Raw genomic sequence first — 12430 nt, forward strand, 5'->3', positions numbered from 1 at the left:
CAGACCTGGTGCTCTCCCCAGGCCAAGCCAGAGCCTCCTGCAGCAGCATGTCAGGCTGGGCTCCTTCCTCTGTGCTCCATGCATGCAGTGGGGATGCACTGTGGTCCTGTGGGAGCACCAGCAAGGAGAACACTGCTCACACCATGTGGGCTCTGCCCACCCTGCCAGCCACTGTGGTGATGTCCCATGGCCCTGGCTACATCTTTAACCCTTATGGCTGTACTCTGTCACTTAAACTCACTCTGTATTTCATTATCCAGTATAAAGCAGAGTAATTTCTAGGTATTAGTTACGGAGTTTCCGTATCAACAGCTATTGTGTGTTTGGTCTCAAGGGGCTGTTACCCCTTCAAGCCCCTGTGATACAGAGACTAACACTGATACCATCAGCACAGACATATTAGAGCAAAGGGAGTTGCTTTATCTCAGAGCCAACCATTGACTTTCAAATATTCAACAGATAAGGCATAGGTTTTGCTTATATATAAATATGCAAAAACAAACAAGTAAACTTTTACTTCCAAGAGGGTGTTTTCAACTCCCCCCTCTGTTCTCATAGGATAACAAAATAACATACCACGTAGGATAACAAAACCTGCTTCATCCCAACAGGAAATTCTGGTACACTGGAAAACACAAAGGAGAAGTGTCTAAAGGTGATGGGAAGCTGCAGAACACCACAGCCCACAGTCTTGTAACCAGGACTTGAGCCTGTACAATGATACTGGAGAGGTTTGCAGGGGTCATTTCTGCCTGTTGTGTAAGCTTTAAAATGTTAGGAAATCAGTAAAGCTTTGCAGGCACAAACACATAGCTATGGGGTGTGTGTTACCTACCAGCTCATACCATCACCCACTTAATGCTGCCAGGCAGACACTGGGAAGCACACAGAGGGACAGTCTTGTCCCTTCCTTGTGCCCAGGGAGGCATTGGGCTTACCATGACAGGATGAACACAAACAGGGCTTTCAGCTGCTGAGCTGGATCTTTATTTTAATGGCAAGATGTGTGTAGTAATAGCACATGTGGGGTTATTGATGTTCGCTTTGTACTTGCCTGTAAAATGCACTGACACAGTATACTGCGTGGTCAATAGGTCTTTAGGGTTTTTCCAGCAGTATTAAATATCATTTTAAATGACGTGCCCATGTACCTTACTAGTTGCTCCCATAGCAGAGCACGAGGCAGTACATGGGAAGCATCAGAGCCCAGCCCAGGGCAGGTGTGGGGCTGGCAGGCAGCCCTGTCTGCAGGGCAGGGGGACAGGGTCACTGGACAGAAACTGGGAGAAAGATGGGGCCTCTCTGAGAACTGTGCACTCATGGTGTCAAGCACCCAGAACAGAAACACACAAAGATAATGTTGGCTGCTGGAGCCAACATCAGCCACCCCTGCCCATGCCATGCTTGCTGCTCTGCAGAGGACCAGGACGGTTGCCCAGGTCCCCTCTTCTCCAACCCTGGTGCCCTAAGGCAATGCCCACAACCCCCAGGATGCTCATCATGAGTGAGAAGCCACAGAGCACTGGGGTCACAGCTCCTATGCACCTCCCAAGCCTTCCTCTGCATGTCCCCTCCTGCTTTCCAGCCCCTGGCATAGAGCAAGCCTACCCATCCCACTGCTGGAGCAGTTTCCCACCCCGGCAGGACCTTAACACCCAGCACAGGCATCTCTGCAGCAGGTCCAAGCTTCAGGCTGTGGGAAGTGAGGACAGCAGCGTAAGGGGGTCAGACACTGCCATCCAGGAGCCCGCTGCAGTAGGCAGGCAAGAACTGAAATGAGTCTTCTCCCCTTGTCACCCTACCAGGACACTCCTTCAGCAGATTCTTACAAAGTTGGGGAGGCCAGGAGGAGTGTTTGATTATCTGATTTGAAATACAGCCCTCTGAAGAAACCTCCCTATTGAAGAAACCATAAAAAGAAAATCTTTCCTAATGTCACTCTTTCCTCCCTGTTCCTTAGGAGCCTGTGAGCGCTGCCATTCATCACCCGCGTGACACTTTCATAATGTAGTCCTAGATAATGGCACACCTTCCAACTTTCCAGAATTGGCTGTCAGGGAAATCGAAGGAGACAAGTGTGAGATACGGGAACAGGACTCCTTGGTGGATGAGAGCTGCAGAAATGCAGCTTCCCACCCAGCTCAGCCTGTCTGGTCAGCCTGCAGCTGGTTTCATGGGGGGCATAGGCCAGCTACCTGCAGAGAGGTGACAGAGCCACAGGGCAGCACCGGGCACAGAGGGGGCTCTCAGCGCTGGCAGCATGGGGTGAGCCTGGGAGCAGAGGCAGGGTCAGTCCCACACTTGGGCCAGGAGCATCACTCCCTCCCATGCAGGTGGGTCACAGGCATCCCCCCCACTCCCAGACCTGCAGTGCCTCTTCTTCCTTGTACCAGGACCAGTCTGCACACCTGCAAGGTAGAAGGGGAGCCGAGGCAAGATGCCCCCTCCCCAGCACAGAGACATCCCTGCAGTACAACGTAAAGCACCAGGACCACAAGCTGCCTCATGCTTAGATGGCCAGTCCTTTAACCAGCCCACCATCAACTTCTTTACACATCTTGAATTGTCTTGGTTGGTTGTTCAGCAGGTCATCTCCCTGCTTCTCTCCTCTTTTCACCCCAGTCTCTCATACAGCTTTCAGGGTCTCCCCAAAATCCCTCTCCAGGGTCCTTCTCACTCCACCTGTATAAACTCCTCTCACATGCAGCCCCAGCTCCCCTTCCAGCACTAACAAAGCCCCACACGAGGTCTGTCTGCCCACTTCACTGCCTAGGTGCATTGGGAAGTGCTTCACATCCCACTGACTCTACAACACCTCTGCAAGGCACAACCCCATGTGTGTAGCCCTGCCCCTTCCCTCACTGACTCTGCAGCTCTCTTCCAGCTGTGCCAAGGCAATTGAAGTCTCCCTGATCAATGCTCCAGGTCTTCCAGCCCTTTTTTTTTAGATACAACCTCTCCAGGTGTGCAGGCATTTTCTGACTTGTCAGCTTGTTTTGCCTTGGGGGCTTCTGACAGTTTATTCTGCTTTTTTTTTCCCCCACAAGTACAACTGAGTGCATGATATGTGAATGATTGCAGCCAAATTGCACACGAAAATATGCATCTCCAAGATACAAGATCCTCAAGCTTATTTCACAGCTGTTGCAATGAGCTCTGCTTTTTGCCCAGGCACCAACACCTCTGGCCTTCCATACCCAAGCCTGGGCATGGCCACTTACCCCAGCCAGGCATGGGTAAGTCTGCTAGAGGGGCCAAATCCCAGCAAAGCTCCTTACTCATGGACACAAGCCAGCATCACTTCCGCACACGCCAGAGGTACCAGCTTGCAGAGCTAGAGCCCAAGGCCAGTTTGCTTGGGAACTATTTATAACACATTTGTCCTTGCACACAGTGCGCTGACACCTCCCATACACACCATGCCCAGGGTCTCACACACTGGTACACATACCCCTGGCAAAAGCAAAGCCCAACAAAACAAGTTATCCTTTCTAGGGGCTGAAATTACATCTTCAAGCTTTTTTTCCCCCCTCCACCAAAAACTCACAGGCACATTTATGGCAAAGCCAACACCATTAGCAACTCGCCTTTAGTGACACTGTCCATAAATATAGATTCCAAAAGCCAAGGTATCTTTTAGACATTAAACCTTTGCCTTATCAAATTCTCAACTCTCAAAAAAGCCCTTAAAAGCAGTTAAATACTCTATTTGAGTACTTGGAAAAGGCATTGGGGCACACCACTCACCCGGAAACAGTTGCTCTCTTCTACTAAAATCACATGTCTTTCTTTTAAACATCCTGAAGAGCCCTGAGCAGAGCCAGCAATCCTCATACATCACCTTGCAAACAAGCCAGAGCATGCCTCTTCTGAGCTATATATACACCCCAGCCCTAACGCCTTGTTTCCCCCAGCTGCTGCTAATTAAGGGTACAGGCCAGGCTGAAGGAGTTGCCTTTCAGCTGGTGCTTGAAGTCAAAGAAGGGTGAGGAGGAGAAGCGGCATAGGCTGTTCGAGGTGATGCTGCAGATGGGGGTTGCTGCTGGCTCCCAGGTACATGTCCTGTGCTGGAGGCTGGATGTGCTGCTGCTGCTGAAATGAGCATGTCTCCGTCCCGGGCCCCAGGCAGCAGCAAGCACAGATGAAGCTCCCCCTGCACCCCCTGGGCTCCCCAGGGAGACCTGGCCCGAGACTAGGTGGGGGGAGGGCCTGGGAAGCGCTGGTGCTGGTGCAGGGCTTGCACATTTTGGAGCTGTTTGCACTTTCCAGGGCATAGCACGCTCAGATGAGAAGAGAAAGTGCATGCTGCCAGCTGGGTGCCTTATCTTTGTCTTTAAATAAATATGATTTTGTCAGGTTTATGAAAAATAATATAGCATGTTATTTTTCATAAGCCTGACTGATATCTCCATTTCCCATGGTTCAGCTTAGGCCATAAACATGACCCTGCTTGAGTGATTTCACCTTCCCCATTGAGCAAAGAACCTCAGCAGCACTCAGACCAAGGTCCTGACTGATTATCGACAAATTAAAAATATAAGCTATTGACCAGACACTGAGATAGAGTCCCTGAGCAGGTGTCCAGAATCTCAATGAGGTTATTGAAGTGGTACCGATCGATACTGCAGTTATAACACAGAAAGCAGGAGGATCGCTGCATACATAATGCAAAGGGCAGCGTGCTGGATGCTTAAGTAAATAGTTGTTCAAATTAACAAGGGTGCTCCGAGATGCATTCCTCCACTTAAAGCCTAATGACTTTCTAAAGTCAGAAAAACAATAAAGCAAGCCATCGCTCTGCAGGCAAGGAGCTGGGGCAGGGCCATTTCTTGCCATCCATCCCCAGCTAGCAGGGGGGACAGGCGGTTTGGGGCACCATCAGACGGGCACAGATGGTCCCATCTGCCACAAGCACTAGTTGGCTCAGCGGCAAGAATGCTTGGTGACCTGAGCCAGGCTGCTGGTGCTGCTGGTGGCCCCACTTGGTAGCAGTGCCAGTTTCTGCAGTGGCAGCCAGCAGCACCATGGGGCCAGACTCCTCCCCACCCTGGGGGAATGGCACGGTTTCACTTCCCCTATCTGCTGTGATTTATGGTGAGGGATGGGCAAACACTGCTCCTCGCGGGTGCTGGCATCGTGCTGGTCAGGCTTTCCTGGCAGATGCATAGGTGAGAGCGAAGCATGAGCCATCTTGATGGGGAAACTCCATGTCTCCCACAACAGGGAGAGCCAGAGCCCAGATGAGGCTCAAGGTATAACATGGGTCTCCTGATTCTGGTCCCTACAGCAGCAAATCCTCCTTGGTGGTGCCAGAGGCAGAAGTCACCTGCCATCAACAGCTGGCCCCAGCTGGGAACTCACCATGGCTTCCCTGCTCCTTCCGCTCCCCGCTCTTACTCCAGTGCAGGCATCCTTTGTTTACTTGGCTCTCCTGCTAATGCTTGCTGACATTTATATTGCTTTAATCAATATTAATTATCTTTTGTCCCAAGTCAACAAAACCCATTTTTTTATTCCCTACCCATTAGTTTGATGTCATATGGGATTTGTGCTTCTCTGCCCCCGGTGGTGACACCACCAGGAAACCTCCCACTGGCCTTGTCTTCTCCAGTTCTGCCTCTTCCTTCTCCAAAGTTTCCTTCTCTTCCAGCCACTCTCCCCGGTGCCAGGATGCTGCAAACCGGGAGCCGCTGGCACAGCACCGAGCACCCGCCCAAGCCCAGCTGCCACTGTGCTTCAAGAGTTAAACACTCTGCTCGGAAGCAGCATCATTTACTGGCAAAACCCAGCGTACAGCATGCGCACCGAGGCCCCAGAGCCCTGTCCTCTGGGGAAGGCGTCGATCAGATAGCTGCCTGCATGTTTGAAAACATTTATGTCAGCGAGCAGGCTGCCGGCAGGCTCGCTGGGTTTCCTGGTACTGCCTGATCGACAGGGTCAGATCCCAGCAGCTGTTTTGAAGGAAGAGGCACGCTCAGCAGCTGTGTGTAGTGATAGAAACCGCCCGTGATGGTGCCATCCACGTTACTGCACAGCTCCGTCCTGGCCCCGCTTTTGGGAGGGATGCTCTGCCAGCTCAGCACCCCCAGCCGCCAGCGCCTGGTACAGGGGAAGCAGTGCTGCATGCTGAGGCTGGGCGCTGGCAGTGAGACACGAGGCAGCAGTGGTGCGGCGCAGCTCTGAGCAGACCCTCTGAGGGGTTTGCTGGATGATTTGGGCTGGATTTGTCCCACTCCAGTGCCACCTCTCTCGATGCCTCTTGTTGGGTCCAAAGCCCCCAGGGGTGCAGCATGTGCAGGAGCCATTGAGCCCCCTCATCTGCACCACCTGAGCCTGAGTGCAGACTCTGCTCCCACCCTGGAGCGAGGGGTAGCCTTTGTCTTCTCAAAGCTCCAGGTCCCAGAGTCATGTGAATCTCAGCCTATGCTTTTGTTTGGCAGCAGCTCTCCAGCCCTTTTACTGCACAAAAATGTGAGGAAAATGTTCAAAGAAGAAAAAAACCTCTGTAAAAATGGAAGCAAAACTGCTTTTAATTTTTAACCTCATTGTCTTTGAGGCAGTCTTGTGATCGCAGAGCGTGAATCTCAGCGATTTAACACTTGGAGCTGGTGCTGGCCTAACACAGAAGACTGCAGATGAAAATCAGGAGCACGCAGACACCTGTATGTTGTGTTTTCTACAAGGTTCCCATGTGAGACTGGCATCTGATTCCTCTCACACCTCGGTGCGGCTCACTCAGCTGATGGCTTTCTCCGAGTGCACGCGGTAATGGTGTGGAATTATGCAGCAGGCAGCTAATCACAGCGGTGCTGCTCGGGGGTGAGGGGTACGGCTTAAGCAGCCGTCTCCGTTTTATGAAATGCCGTGCTGCAGTTCCAGCACTAAGGAAAGGTTTAAGCAGGGAGCAGCTACTAACAGATTCATTAAACTTGCTCCAGAGCAACTATAAAAAATCAATTTAGTTCACCAAGCGGCTTGAACTAGTGCCAGTGGCAGGGAGCACCTCCCAGCTGAGAGCTCTCCAGCTCTGAAGTACCGCTATGATATTACCAGGATTGGAGTACAACAGCAGGAGACGATCTAAAGCCAGGCTCAGCGCAGGGCAGCGGAGCACCCGGCTGCAGGTCTCTGCTGAGGGAGATGCTGTCGGCTGTCACTGGGCCCCAGGCAGCATCTGGACCCCCGGGAAGCTCTTGCCTTAAAACCAGTCAATAGTTCCCAGAGCCGTGGTGGAGCAGGAGGGGGGTTTCTGCCGGATGGGCTGGTGCCAATGCCAGACAGCTCCCACCTACGTCAAGCAGGATCCCGTCCCTGCTGGCCCCATGGGCTGGGAGCCAGCTCCCCTTGCAGGGAACCGAGGCAGCAAAAATACTCTCAGTGACCTTTTTACTGGTGGTGGCCAGTGCTTTATCAGAAGGTCAGTCCAACCTTTCCTGCTCTCACTTTATAATGAACATTTTGTCTTTAGTCATGTATTTTCAGAGCCCCGAGGAAATCCAGGGAGTTATTATCAGCCTAGAAATTTAACTCCTGGCAGAGCAATCCCTGCCCTCCCATATAAGTGGTCCTGCACTGCTGTGTCTCCACCAAGCCGTGCAGCTGATGCTCAGGTCCTGGTGGGCTGACCGGCAGGTTCCACGTGAGCAATTACAACCTTGGCTGCTGTTCTTTTTCGGCAAGCGGAGCCCACCCAGGCTTGCTTGCCGTGACATTCCCATGTACGGTAACAAACATCAGAAGTGCTGAGCCCTCCACTCTAGTGTTAATGAAAAGGTCTGGTGTTGCAGCATGAAATATTCATCGTGCCCCCATCCCTGCTCCCTCACTGCTCTGACTGCACGTCTGACGCTGGCCCCAGTGCCACAGCCAGCAGCCAGAGCAGAGCGCTCGCAGGCCGTGCCTGCGTTTCTAGCAAATGCAAGTGCAAAGAAATACACGTATATATTCCTTCCTCTGGCTGCAGTGTTCATTAGAAGAGCTACCACGGTGGATTTTGTTCCTGGTGGGCTGGCCTGGCAGGCACCTGCCTGAAGGAACTGCTTAAAATCCTCATTAAAAGTCACTTCAGAGACTGGCTAGAGGAAGGGGCAGTGATGCCAAGCAGAGGGCACTGGAGAGCGTTTACTTGCACATGCATTGTGCTGCTGGCACTTGTCAGCAGAGAAAAGGAAAGGACGGTCTTTAAATTGGAGGGGCTGGCAGAAGCACACCCGGCTGGGGGAGATTATTTCAGCTTTGCATCATCTAGCAAATGCTCTGCAGCAGCAGCTGGTCCCTGCTTTGCCTTCAGGAGGCCTCAGTGGGGGCTGCCAGACCCTGCCATTGGCATCTGCATTTCTCCAGGCCTTTCACTGCATGAGCAGAGCCCTGCGGATCCCTTCTCCCCTCACAAAATAGGCACCATATCCCCATGCAGGGGGAGGAAATTGGGGCAGGGATGTTCAGCACCCAGGTGTCATGGGTGTCTGCCTCACTGCAATATTGCCAGGGAAGAGCAACGTGAAGCATAAACCATTAGAGCTCCTATTAAAAATGCCTTATCACATGGCAGGGGAAAACCAGATCTAGGGAGAGAAGAGGATGCAGGAGGGAAGGTAAATCCTTCCAGGCATTTCAGCGTGGGAAGGCAATGGGATAATGGAGCTTCTTCACATTGCAAAACCTGTGCAGGCTCCTGGGACAGCACACCTGGGCACGGCAAGATGATCCACACCTACTCGTGCTATAGCTCACAGGCAAAAATAACCACAGATGAAGAAAGAAAGGAGATTCTTCAGGAAGCATTAAGCTGAGCGAGTGAGAAAAAGGAGTGGGCGAGGGGCTCCTGTGAAATTCAAACATTTCCTTTCATGCACTTTCTAAATGTAGCTGCTCCTTCCCCATGTGAGATGATGCTTCTGCCTCTTACGTGGCAGGACCAGAGAGGCTTTGCAGGGAGGGAGACAGAGCTAGCCCTCGGCCCCTGTCCTGTTCCCATCTCCATCCCCACCCCCATCCCTGTCCCGCCCCATTCTGCCCTGCTGTGGCACCCACACAGGAACAGCTCCACCTGGGTTCTTCGGCAGGGGCAGCACTTCTTTCTCTGCAGCCAGGACCAGTGCACCACGCACGGCTGGAGGGGAGCCCAGAAGCCCAGCCATGCTCGCCTGCACCCAGGGAAGGAGGACAGCGTTCGTCCGACCCTGCACCTGAGAGTGGGTGGCAGGTGGCACGGGGCAGGCACCTGATATTTGCCCGGGGTGGGAACTGCACCAAGTCCCACCGCAGAGACGCTGGTGGGACGGCACTCACCAGTCAGCACGGCTGCCCCAGCATGCTGTAGCCTTGTATCCGAACAGGCTCAGCATGACACCCAAAGTGCCACCTCCAGCCAGGCATGGCTTCCCTGCTGTCCCTGTTAGCCCTTGGCCACTGGTGGGTCCCTAGCAATGAGTGCATGGGTACCTGGGCTGACAGCTCTGCCTGCGGCCAGTGGTTTCACCAGTGCCCACGTACACTGGAAAAGCAATTTTTCCACCACTCAGGTCACCTAAGCCATCTCATTTATCCAGGTGAAGAAAAACAAACAGGTAAGGAAAACACCGGGGCACAGAGGAGGGACAAAGACCTTTATTCTCTCTCATGAGTCACCTGCCAAAGGGATCATCGTCAGAGAAAAGTTATCAGCGGAGCAGTGGAGCACAGAGGCAAAAAAAGCAAAAGTGCAGAGAAATCAGATGCACTTCCAAAGCAAGCACGGAGCCGGAGCTATTTCTGCCGGAGCTCACCACACGGGGACCGGCACAGAGTGGAATGGGGCTGGAGAACGGACATTGTGGCTTCTCCCTGCGGGTTGGTTTTCACTGACCCAGATTTCATAAGGGCTGGTTCACATCCCCTCCTGCAGGTTCAGGAGCTGTGAGCTGTGGTTTCTGTCTGTGCTCTCAGCTGCACATGGCATGCAGCGAGGATGCCAGCAGAGACAGGCCCACCACGCTCTGGCTGGGTGTACCCACGGGGGCTGGGGCACTCGCCATCCCCGGCTCCCGGGAGCTGTGGTGGGAGCTGGTGCACGGCTGCATGAATCCTGCTGACAGCACGTCCTCCGGGGCAGGGGCGGCCGAGCCTCTCTGGCATAGGACAGCGATGAGAAAGAACCAGAATGAAACTTCAGCAGCATTTGTATTCCCAACCGCTCTGTTCTATTCAACTTTACTTTTAAATGTGTTCCTTAGGTTTCTTTTCTCCTCCTGAAAATTTTCCTACAGTGAAAAATAATGCAAGGCACAGGCTGGAATGAGCAAGTGACTTCCATCTCAATGACACGTTTAATGTGCCTGTGAATGGAAAGTCTCTTGCTCATTCCAGTCCCGTCCTTTGCATTTGGCTGTTCTGAATTTAGCAGGGCAATCATTAAACCTGAGTGATCTGGAGGAAGGAGTCCAAGCTGGCGTGTTCAGGCAGCGAGGCAAGAACCGGTATGTGTGGAGAGGCGTGAACCAGCTCTAGGGATGGTGATGCAGGATTTCACCCCTCCCTCTGTGCCAAAGCAGAGGGAAGGAGGCTGAGCCAAGGCAAGCACCTGCGTGCACCCTGCTGAGGTGGCTTCTCCTTGTCCCAGACTCAGTCTTCTCTCTCTTGTCCCTTCCATGCTTTCCGCTGAGGAAGGAGGGAGAGTCTGGTGCAGAGCGATTGACCACAGCCTTGTCTGGCTTTGGGAGGGCAGGAAAGCTGCGGTGCAGAAGGGCTGCAGGAGGATTTCCCTTCAGGTACTCTTATTTATATGGGTCTGCGTTTTTTTTCTTCCTCCTGGGACTCATGGCCAGGCAACTCGCCAAACCCACTACCACTGGCAAAACCGGGGAAGCAGTGAGTGCCTTGCCACAGCACCTTGTAAGCAGATTAGACTTGATGTTGCTCAAGTATTGGGATGAAGTTATGAGTCACCTCTTCTGCCACAGCAAGCCATGGCATAGGTCTGCTGAAATGTCCTGCCTGGATCCCAGTATGGACCATGAATATGTTTTGCCTGTACCTCCGTGCTAGCAGAGCTGCAGCAGCTCCTCTGGAGGTGCCCTCAGTAACAATGAGCAAACTTCAGCAAATCCTTCCACATATTGTTGGTATAAAGATCATGGGACACCCTGCTGTGCATGATGCACAGGTGAGAAAAGTTGGTGTCTCCCCACACATACAGTTCATTTAATTAAGTCAACACTATTTGGAACATAGCAGAGTTATTTAATAAATAACTTCAGGACACAATTGTCACTGTGGGTTACTCTTCAGCAGCCGACTTGCAGGTCCAGGCTGACACTTGCAGGGCGACTCTGCTGCTAATTAGTTTAGTTCTCAGCTGTTGTGCCTTTTTTTCTGTTTACATAATTAATTCTGTGAATTTTGTATTCTCACTTAAACTCACTCTTTTTTTTATAGAGCAATCACTACTAAAAGATGAATTTTTTATAAGTTTGCCTTTGTTACTTTAAATTTTTTATAAACTTCTTACCCTTAAGGAATATTTCTTATAGCTGGCAATAAAGTATGTTAATTTCATTTGGAAAGGGAAATGTAAGTTTGTGTTTTATTAAACACACACACTACCCATATATCTGTGCATGCAGGGGGTGTCTGGGGCATTGAGGGCTGCACCAGGAGCACTGAGGGCAGGACGGTGACCCACACAATCCAAACTGGCTTTAATGGGGCACTGATGGTGCTTCCCATGTCCGTCCCCAGCCAGACATCCCGCTCCCATCACCCTGCCCACCCTGGGGCTGCTGGCTTTCCAGCTCTCCAAGCTTCCCAGCCCAGCTCTGCCCAGACCTGGGGTGGCTTGCCAGTGGCTCTCCAGCACCCAGAGTCCTGTTGCACTGGCAGCAGGCTGTGGGTGAGCTCCCACCCGGAGCAGCAAGCCGCTAATGAGCCCAAGTCTCCATCACCTTCTGCTGTTGGCCATGCTGAAGGGCCCCTGTGAAAGTCTTTTATTTTAGTGTGATGAACAGTAATTCAAATTTGTTTCAGCTTGGTGGTTCAGCTGCCTGAGGTCAACCATGGGTGTCCAGCATCTTCCTGCCAGGGTGATGGCAAGGCAGGCAGAGTAGCCCGACACGGGCAGGGATGCCTGCAGCAAGCTGTGACAGCGAGGGCTCCGTGCCACCCAGCCCCCTGGGTCATCCTCCACTGTCACAGCCTCGCTCCAACAGGATCAACGTCTGTTTGCAAAGGTAAATCTGGCAGTGGGGCAGCCTGCTCCTGAGCTGCAGGCTGCAGTGCACTGTAAATAGCTACCCTTCCCTTTTGCCACAAAAAATCTATATCTGGAAATAAAGCCCCTTTTTCACTTTGAAAATATTGCAGATTTTTATTCCTTCATTTGCATAGCACTTGAGATAGTCTGTTCAATACACAGAATATCTGCAGAATCACTGAAATACATATAATACGTATC

The sequence above is a fragment of the Falco biarmicus genome, chromosome 1, assembly GCF_023638135.1.
Source record: "Falco biarmicus isolate bFalBia1 chromosome 1, bFalBia1.pri, whole genome shotgun sequence".
NCBI lineage: Eukaryota > Metazoa > Chordata > Aves > Falconiformes > Falconidae > Falco > Falco biarmicus.